We start from the raw sequence: 10794 nt of genomic DNA, 5'->3' as shown, positions 1-10794 counted from the left end.
TCGATGGACCATTAGAGTTCTGCTTTCGGACTGTGAGTCCCTTCAGTTCGGCCGTGCGGTTCGCTTTACTCAGGCTCCTTGGTAATAGTGGATGTTTACAAGGATGTTGTGATTGTTCCTTGTGTTTAATTACAGGCTGTCTAATTACAATGCTCTGACAGTGAAGTAATAGACTGTAATGCGGTAGTGAGCCGCCTCAGTGAGCCGCTCGCATATTCCTCACGGCTCTGTGCGCTGCACCTGTTTTACACATTTTACTTCTGTACCTTCTCCCTGCTTGCTACATCCATTAGCCGTTCAGCAGGACTTCATTCGATTGAACGTAGCTATGTATTTAACAGTCTGCTGCACCATACCCGAGTGGAGTCATCCATCTATGTACATTTCCATTCCTCGCCTCACACCTCTTGCCGTAAGTCACCGCTGATCTTGTTTTATATCACATTTAGAGGATTTTTCCCACTGGTGTCTTTTTTTGCTTTTGATCTCACGGCTGAAGAAACTAGAAAGAGCTTATTAGACATCAACTGATTCCATATGTAGACACTATAAAAAGGTGCTACAACAAAGGAGCAGACGTCACCAGCGCTTCAAGAGAAGCTGTTCGTATCGGTCTATTTGCATCGTACAAGTACACACTCCAAACTCTGGCACTTCTTTTATTGTGGCATCTTCTTCCTCACTTTCCAGCAGACCGCAGTTTCCTTTTTTCTCATGCAAGTTCTTTGGAAATGTGCAAAAACGTTCTCTGTCCCAAATATAATACATAGCAGAACTGGGGCGAGGGGGTTGTAGCAACCATTTCTCTGTCGGTGAGACTGCATTCTATGAGGGTAGAGGAGGGGGATGCAGCTGCAGTTTCTCCGTGTCTGTGAAATGCATGCTATGAGAGGGGAGGAGGAGCAAGAATAGGTACGGTCTCTTTCATCACACTAGAAGGACCCAACCACTAAGCAGGCATGGAAAGTTTATAGCTTCTGTCTCCATGGGCTATCTAATTTAGAAAACCAGTTTTCATAAACCCTATAATAGAGGCTCAGCTAATAGAGGAAGGTCCTCATCTCAGTATTCCCATGACCAGTGTGGAGAGTGATTACAAAGACTGTTTCTCTCTCTGGTGCTCTGGTGGACCTATCCCTTCTGGTGGACCTATCCCTTCTGGTGGACCTATCCCTTCTGGTGGACCTATCCCTTCCCGCATTACATAGACAACATATTGATTCAATTGGGCGCTGTGCAATGCCTAATTTCCCCTGTAGGGGCATTGCAGGGGAGTTAAACAACTTACTGCCTGGTTTCCTCAGCTGGTTGCTGGGTTCACCTAGCAGGAGGACACTTTGTGATCAGTTTATTGTCAAGAGGCCCTCCTATTAATTGGGAATACTTCAAGCATCCTTAAGGACCACCGTTTTCTCCAGTGAGGACTAGTCCTTAAATATAGCTTAAAGGAGTATTCCAGTAATATCAAGGTATCGCCTGTGTATAGGTCCCAGTGGTTGGACCCCACCAATTGCCAGAAGTAGGGTCCTGTGTCCTCCTGTGTGACTGCCAATGAATGAAGTGGTCACCGCTCCATGCATTTCAATGACTGCTGGACATAAGGGCTTGAACTTGGGCCATTTCCAGTAGAATGGAGTGGTGACTGAGCATGAGCGTTGCCACTCCATTCATTGCCAGTCAAACAGGAAGACATGGGAATCGGTGGGCTCCCGATTGGTTGGGCCCCCTCTGATCAGGCAGTTTTCCTCTATACTATGAAGAGGGGATAACTTCATACTATAGGAATACCCCTTTAAGTTCAGACTAGAAGTGAAGTTCTGCCACCAGTAGCCGGCTGGAGAACCCTACTCATCGTTACTGATGTATTCATCGTGCCATCTGCATTTTTGGTAATGTCTTGAGGTGAAAGTCCTAGGATATAAATATTATATTTGATGATTTAGCTTCACACTGGGTTTCCATGACAACACTGCATGTGACCGCTGAAGGGGGGCACAGTGTCATTAAAATGTCTCAGTAGTGCAGCCTTAGGCCAGGGGCCTGTAACTTCAAACACCTATATCAGTCATGTAAATGTGTGCCGAAGGTTTCGGATTAACCCTTACCCTCCTGTATAGGTCTCATTTAGTTCCTTCAGTGCTACTCTGCCAGGATGAAATAGTAGACTCAAGTATTTGGAAAGTTTTGTAAAAACTGGCGCAGCCGATTAGATGTGCCTCAGGTTCGTGGGAGCTGCTGTGACGGGTGACGGCGGTCATCGCCTGTTTTATATGCACTACTGTATCCCCATGCCTCCTCCCTGGATGCGCGGTGCGTGGCGTGACGATGTATTTGGAGATACCTCCCGGTGTTTGATGATTTATTCTCAGTACTTGTAGCCTTTCTTCCTGTTTTATCTTATTGCGTGAGGTGCCAGCTATTTATCGGCGCCGTGCAGAGCCGGAACGCAGTGTACAAAACCTTACCGAGGAACATTCCAATAACAGATGTAATCTCCCCTCTCGCTCCTTGTTGTCTGTCCAAGCTCTGCCGCCCATCTGTCCGTCCTTCTCATCCTCGGCTCCATATATCGCTAACATATGGATCCTTTTAGGCAGGATGTCTGATTGGATTTGTACGTGACATCGAAGTGTCTCCTCACCGCATGTCTCACACATCGCTCTCCTCGGCTCCCATTGATTTCAGTGAACAGGCGGTGCATGCATTATGGTTCCTCTAGATCTATTCATGTGGGACTCTGGTGGGGTTCCATCTACTCGGCCACCGGTTGCATTTTATAGCCTTTTAGATATTGTCCCCTATGAAGAACATTTTAAAGGGATTTTCTGAACTATGGATGACCTATCTTCGGGAGTCTGCCACTTGGGAGCCCCAGTTGTACGGCCCTCTGTCAATGTCGGCAGTTCACAGGTCTGTCCACAATGCAGCAGCTCCTGATTTCAGTGGGAGCGGTGAGTGCATTACTGACCTGAGTTGCTCCAATGTGGACGGAGTTGTCAGCTTTCAGCTCCATCCACATTGACAGCAGGCCAGAAAACAGCTGATCACTGGGGATCCCAAATGGCGGATCCCACTAATGAAGTATTGCTGACCTATTCAGAGGTTAAGATATCCTGAACCATTGTGTGGTGCATCCAGTCTGTTAATGAAGTTTGCCTGAAGAGAGGGCTGACATTCACATTAGCATTCGTTCTATCTTCAGGTTAGGTCATCAATAGTTCAGACTTGGAAATCCCTTTAAGACTTTGTACCGTGTGCTTCAAAGGAAAAGAGCATGTAAACCCATAGATTGCCAGCTGCCCATTTGGGCATCAGGGCAGTGCCTTAGAACCCATGGCCAGAGGAGGCCCACTGCTCCCGAGAGAAGTGCAAGTGATAAGCGCTCCCTGCATATAATTTCTTAAACCAAGATTAGTCGACCAAACTATTCTCTCCAGCTAAAATGATGGAAATCTGCCAAAACGAGACAAAGGCTCACAATTTTTAGTGATTGCAGCCTATGTTTCAAAAGTTCCATCTGAACTCTGTTATTGGTGATCCGGACAGGGCCTGGGGATGTAACCCCGACAGGGTTTGAAAAGTCATGTGATTGTAGCCCAAGGCCCACATTTATTAATCAGTTTACGACACTTTTTGCTGAAAACCGGCCCTTAAAAAGTTGCAAATGATGGAGCGCAGCAAATTTGCAAAAAAATCTGCAACTTTTCTCTGCACTTGCCAAATTTGAAAAGTGTTGAAAATATGGATGTGGTCTTCAAGGAAGTGAGAATGGTCTCCGAGTTTTAGACTAATTTACTAAAAAGAATGCCAGAAAATGGTGCAAATCTACACCGTCTCGCGGCAGGCATTTATTTCATTTTTTGACAGTCGCAAATGTGACAAATTTATTAAGAGACAAGCGACTTTTCACAAATTACTCCAACTATCTTTTGTTTTGACTGGCATAAGAAGCGCCAGCCTTAGTCATTGTGGGCTTACGGACTGAGTGTTTCACGGCTCTGGTGGTGCGTGAGCAGAATATGACGGAGCCCCTTTAATGCAGGGGAGCCCATGTCAATATCATGCCATCCCTGAAAGAACTTGAATGATTCCCCATGGGGATTCTACAGGGTTGGTGAATGCATGTACTATCAGAGGTCTACATACCTGGAGTCAATACTCCACCTGCGTTATAATCCGTATAATCTGATTATACCTGGCATTATTAAGCGCTGCGGAATAAGTTGGCGCTATACAAATAAAGATTATTATTATTATTATTATATTATTACCGTGGGTGGAGTATTGACTCCAGGGATGTAGACCTCTGATAGTACATGCATTATGAGTGCTGCGGCCGTTTTTGGTTCTGCTTCTATGTATGTGGCAGACGTGGTTTAACCTGCACCCATATAGTTCTGTTGGGAAGTGCTGAAGGATTGGTAGGGAGTGATTGTCCATCATCTATCAGGCTGAACATCAAGGTCCGAAGGCGGTGGTGGCATTCTGAAGCCCAAAGACAATTGTTGAGCACGAGTGGCTTCTGGATGGCTACCAAATACTACATGGAGGCGACACTTTCTATAGATGATCTGATTCATCCTCATGTTCTCCATGACGTCTCCAGTGTGACCTCCCTGCATCAGGCGCCTCTCATGTGCCCTCCTTATCTTTCTTCTTCCTTCCATCCTCCACAGCCGGCACACGCTCCCTTGTTTCCTTCTCCTCCAGCTCATTATTATCTCGCAGCCGCCTTGTCTTTCCTTACAAATAAACATAAACTGAAGGTTTAGCAATGCCCTTTATAAATGTCCTTGAACTTTGGCTGCCATGACAACAGTACTCTGCCACCCGAAGATGCCAACCCTAGCCCCTTATCCCCCCACCTTGCCAGGCTCACATTTATATATAGAACAGAACGTCCAAATGTGACCAGCTTGCAACGCAGTGAAGTAATGAGCAGAGATGTAGCAGAGCTGGATTTGTCATTTGGCATAACGCATTGTGCAATTAGCAGTCTTAGGCAGGATTGTAGACGCTATTTAACTCTTCTGCATTGTCTTAGGTTGCTCATTTAGTGCTGCTGCAACAATAGCCCGCCTGGTGGCACTGGGAGTGATGATGGCATTGGGGGCTGCGCAGTGGGGGCGTTAGAAGGACACCCACAGGGAATAACAATGAGATCGACTCCAGATACAATGTGTGTGTATTAGTCACGCACTTGTCAGACATAACCACACGCACCTTGCATCTCCATGCTCCTGCTTCTCTATACTTGACTTTGACATCGCTCTCAACCTGAACGACAATGGACTTTAATTAGGAGGAGCAGAATTAATGGGTGACCTCTGGCAAGGAGACACTCAGGAGTAATTGTAGTTTGCACACATCTCATCTTCATGGCATGAAGTCCTGGGTGCCACAGTGCCTTGTATGAAGACCCGACGCTGATGGAATATGGCTGTTGTGCGGCGTTGATTAGGGGAAGACAACATTACCAGAAGTAGTGATGAGCGATTAGTGGAATAATCCGTTTATGTCAGTATTGGACCGATTTCAGGAAAATCAGGGTGAATTGGATGGTCGATTCTGACTCCCATGAAAGTCAATGGGAGTAAAAATTGGGTTCACTAATTTGCTCTCTAGAAGGTTCCCAATGCAGCCAAAGCCCCCCAGGAGAAGGAGAGCAGCACCACAACCAGCAGGAACGGCACCTTGAGGGCAGAGTGTGCTGAAAGCTGTAGCTCCGTATTTCCATATTGACATATTTTGCATTTGGGGGGGAAAGTCGAAGGAGGAAACATGTCAGAAGAAGGAGAAGAGCAGCCGCAGCACCGCAACCACCTTGAGAGCGCAGTGCGGGCTTTGATATAAATCTATGCTCAGTCATGTGATTAAATTACCTGTTGCGGAGCATTGTTCTAGTCCCGGGCACAACATAGAACATATGAAAGTTATTATACTACAAGACAACTTCAAATCTCAACGTCATGGAAGAATTTGGGAGTACAAGTTTATAACTATTCTTGATACTCTCAACAAAGGACTGAACCTCGGAGGGGGCTTCGTGCATCAGTGGAGAATATGAGAAATCTGGAGCAGAGAAAACACGCTGGCCTGGAGACCATTAAACCTTCCCATCCCTTATCAGTGGACTAATTAAGTATTTACCCCTCTACTCATCCTGTTCTGGTATTTGTGGTAGTGCAGATTGATCACACCATGTCTGTGCCTGTCCATATGTATGTGTATATATGTATGCCTCCGCTGATCTATTCCATTTAAGCCTGAGGACGAATCCTGAGTAGATCTGAAGGTTCGCTATAACATCATGCATTTTTGTAGCCATTAAAAGGTCTCCTATCTACAGGATGACTCGGTTTCTCTTACTGAGAACAATCAGATTTTAAAAATTGCCAGAAAGCTAACCAATCAATGGAATCTGCCACGGGGCTGCAGAATCCCGGAGAAATCCATGACTTGTTCAGTCTGATAAACATTAGGCGATCCATATTATATGTGGCCAGGCGGATTCCTCTGTCAGTTATCACACCCCAGCTCTACTGAACACCCCTTCTGATAGCCCACTGGCAGCGGGGCAGATGAGCACCTCTAAAGCATGTTGGCCAAGCTCTGGCCACTCATCCAGCTTGGACACCCAGAAGTCAATGTGGCCGACGCCATGTCTGAGTACATCCACACTGAAGCTGACACACTCTTGTGCCATCATGGATAAGTGCTCCCTGTGAATGTCGGTCCTACCCTATAGTTTTGCTGCAGCTCCGATAGGCTGAAAAAACTATTCCACACCTCTGTTAGACTTTGCTGCCACCAGTGGAGATGCTGCTGCGGTTTCCTGCTCATCTGCTATGAGCCACAGAGCTGCGATCCATTGTGGATGCATCCCCGCACCCATGGGGAAATGCTGTTCTCAAGCTGCTTAACAGTCTGTCCCAATAATGCTGCATTTTGAGATCCCTCTCCACTGCTGGAATGAGATTTGTCATTTTGGTCTTGTAGCAGAGATCAAGGAGTTTGACCACCCAGTAATGATCTGATGTTTTGATGTGGGATATGCGACGGTCCTTTTGCAAGCACTGATATGCTTAAAAGTGCCTAGGGGTGTTGGTCAACATTCCTCGGGGTCAGGCCTAAGAGTGTCCTTCTGCTGGTTCCACCATCCATGTCACTGGGATTAGTGATGGATGGAAGGACCGTTGGGTAGCCCCCTACCTCTGGACCTATATTGTCGCCCTTCTCTTCCGCCTCATCTTCCTCCTCTTTACTTCTCCCACAGGTGGAGTAACGTGTTGGAGAAGACGCCCTCTTTCTTGCCCAAAGCCACCCTCCCTGTGGTGTTAAGTGATGCCAGACTGTACAAGCAGAAACAGAAAAACATATAACTCCAATATAAATACTAACCACATAAAAAATGCCAGGTTCTTAGTATATAGTCTGATCAAAGTACATATATCGGCCCATCCACCAACGCCCAGGTGGTCATACTTTCAGTTGGGTCCTAACAGTAATACCAGGCATATGGGAAAGTAGGATACTAATGCCGGACTGTGACAACAGCATGTCCCTGAGGGCCTGTAGTGTCTGTCCAGCAAGCAGACAACAGAGATGGTCATACTGATCAGTACATCATCCCGACTGACTATTTTGGTTGCTTCCTCAAAGCAGGTTATAATGGCACCCGTCTTTGATCTGTAGCTACTTCACAGACGTCCAGTGAGCGACCTCCATACAGCGCCTGCTAACGGCACACACCATCTGATGCTCCATGATCGTTTCTGCTGCCGTCTTACCCTTTGCAACATATACAACGTGGGATTCCACCATGTAGGCACGTCACAGATGAGACGGTTGGGTGGTAGGCTGAACTGTTGCTGCACCTCTGCCAGATAAGAGGCGGCTGGGTGTAAACGCCGAAAGTGTGAACTGTTTCCTGGCCTTTTCCAGCAATGGATATAAACCTGGGTAATTGTTTAAGTGCTGCTCTACCAGGTTCATTACATGGGCCAGGCGAGGTACATGTGTGGTAATGCCAAGGTTAAGGGCTGACAGCAGGTTGGCTGCATTGTCAAAAAAGGCCTTGCCTGGCTACAGATTGTGCGTGGTCAGCCATGTGTCAGCCTGGGCCTGCAGAGCCCATGTGGTCAGCCATGTGTCAGCCTGGGCCTGCAGAGCCCATGTGGTCAGCCATGTGTCAGCTTGGGCCTGCAGAGCCCATGTGGTCAGCCATGTGTCAGCCTGGGCCTGTAGAGCCCATGTGGTCAGCCATGTGTCAGCCTGGGCCTGCAGAGCCCATGTGGTCAGCCATGTGTCAGCCTGGGCCTGCAGAGCCCATGTGGTCAGCCATGTGTCAGCCTGGGCCTGCAGAGCCCATGTGGTCAGCCATGTGTCAGCTTGGGCCTGCAGAGCCCATGTGGTCAGCCATGTGTCAGCCTGGGCCTGTAGAGCCCATGTGGTCAGCCATGTGTCAGCCTGGGCCTGCAGAGCCCATGTGGTCAGCCATGTGTCAGCTTGGGCCTGCAGAGCCCATGTGGTCAGCCATGTGTCAGCCTGGGCCTGTAGAGCCCATGTGGTCAGCCATGTGTCAGCCTGGGCCTGCAGAGCCCATGTGGTCAGCCATGTGTCAGCCTGGGCCTGCAGAGCCCATGTGGTCAGCCATGTGTCAGCCTGGGCCTGCAGAGCCCATGTGGTCAGCCATGTGTCAGCTTGGGCCTGCAGAGCCCATGTGGTCAGCCATGTGTCAGCCTGGGCCTGTAGAGCCCATGTGGTCAGCCATGTGTCAGCCTGGGCCTGCAGAGCCCATGTGGTCAGCCATGTGTCAGCCTGGGCCTGCAGAGCCCATGTGGTCAGCCATGTGTCAGCCTGGGCCTGTAGAGCCCATGTGGTCAGCCATGTGTCAGCCTGGGCCTGCAGAGCCCATGTGGTCAGCCATGTGTCAGCCTGGGCCTGTAGAGCCCATGTGGTCAGCCATGTGTCAGCCTGGGCCTGCAGAGCCCATGTGGTCAGCCATGTGTCAGCCTGGGCCTGCAGAGCCATCAACAGCATTTTGCTCCCCTAGATATATGCGTTTTAGGACAGCATTTTTGCGTTTACCACATGCAGCGCTCTATGGAGCTCGGATTTTGTCACAAATGGATATCTGTCTTGATGTGGGAGATGTTGAATGGTGGTCTGAAGAGGTGGAGGAAGAGCAGTAAAGGGTTGAAGAGAGGACAGACAAGGATGAAATTCTCACAACTCTTGGGGGTACCATGAAACGTGGACCACCACTTTTGGCTTCATGCCCCACCTGCTGGACATTGACCCAGTGTGCTGGACTACATGTCCATGTTCAGGTGCACCCTGCCACTGACAGCGTTCTTCAGTGTCATGGACATGTTATCCCTCACATGGTGGTGCAGGGCAAGGATGGCTTTCTGGGTAAAGAAATGGGCATCTGGTACTGTGGGTTAGCATGGAGCATCATGTTACGAAAGGCGTCTGTGCCCACTAGACTGAAGGGGAGCATTTCCATTGCAAGCAGATGTGAAATCCTTGCATTCAGGCTCTGTGCTTATGGATTGTTGGGGTGGCTGCTGACCTGGTGATCGTGGTGGCTCAACTTCTGCTCTCCATTTCCTATTCCTGGCTCTGAAGCCTGCAGCCCCATCATCAATGGTGGAGAAGTGGTCTGAAGTAGATGTGCTACTGCCCCTACACAAAACTGCCTCTCTGTGCTCAGAGGCTACTGTATGATCAGAGAGGAAGATGGAAGAAGGTGCAGTGGAAGAGGGAGCAGGATGAGGCTGACTCTTTGACCTCTGGCCCAGATGAACTTTCCAAGGCAGCGGGTGGTGGGCGTTCATACGACTGTTCGCACACCTTGTGTTGAAGTTGTTTACATTCTTGAGGCATTTTAAACACCGCAGATCTTACAAATGGCCGCTCTGCTGTTATCAAAGAATGCCCCGGCTGCACACATCTTGTGAGCAGACCTAGCTGAGGCCTGATGTTGGTGCTGCTGCGACTAGTAGTACCAGAGGGTGACGGTACAGCCCTTATGTTTGTCTGCGACTCCCTACTCCCTGTCTTAGCATGATGCTGCCCCGCAATGTCCGCCTCTTCCTAGTCCCCTGCGGGCTGCTATGATGACTCTCCCTGTCTGTCCAGGTTGGGTCAAGCACAGCCTCTTCCACTTCGCTGTCCTTCTCCTTTTGAGTGGACCCTATATTACTGGAAGCAGCCCCTCCATTTACACATCCCTTTGAGTACACGTTGCTAGTGGAAAAAGATGGTTGGGCATCAGTGCATTCAATGTCTTCGTCTTCTCCGTCTTTGTTTGGACTGCCTCGTTGACATCCATGACACTGAATGATCAAACAGCTCCTCAGACTAATCCATGTTGACGTCTGTGGTGGATGTGGGGGATTTGGTTTGGGTGAAGTAGAGGGGGATGCCCATGGCTGAATGCCTGCGAGTGTTCTGTGTACTGCGGATGTAACGCATGGGTAGAACCACTTATCATGAATGGCAGCGGGCTTGCCTCGCCTCCTGCAGAACACGGAGCTGTTGCTTTCAGTGGGAGCCACTTATAATGCCGACTTGGCCTGTTTTCTACCACCACCACAGACACGTCCCCATACCATTTCTTTCTTCATGCTTCCTTCTTATTTATTTAGTTTTTTGGGTTCACTTTTTAGTGTAGTTTCATGTAACTTATAAACTAAGGCCCCCTGTCCATGGGCATTGCGGTATCCAGTGGTGGATCTCCGCCGCGGGAGCCGCCGCCCGGGAACAGGAGCCGGCAGACGGATCTTT

General features: G+C 48.7%; 1 protein-coding gene across 1 annotated transcript in view; it reads left to right on the top strand.

Annotated features, from left to right (window-relative positions):
- Positions 1 to 349: 349 nt before the first annotated feature.
- Positions 350 to 10794, top strand: part of TMEM91 (transmembrane protein 91) — a 69109-nt gene continuing 58664 nt past the window's right edge. The window contains exon 1 of the mRNA XM_066579913.1: positions 350 to 412. The gene's annotated coding sequence lies outside the window, so the exon portion shown is untranslated. The remainder of the gene's footprint in view (positions 413 to 10794) is intronic.

This window comes from Eleutherodactylus coqui, chromosome 10, assembly GCF_035609145.1.
Source record: "Eleutherodactylus coqui strain aEleCoq1 chromosome 10, aEleCoq1.hap1, whole genome shotgun sequence".
Classification (NCBI taxonomy): Eukaryota; Metazoa; Chordata; class Amphibia; order Anura; family Eleutherodactylidae; genus Eleutherodactylus; species Eleutherodactylus coqui.
Note: the sequence above shows the minus strand (reverse complement) of the source record. Positions and strands in the feature narration are given on the sequence as shown.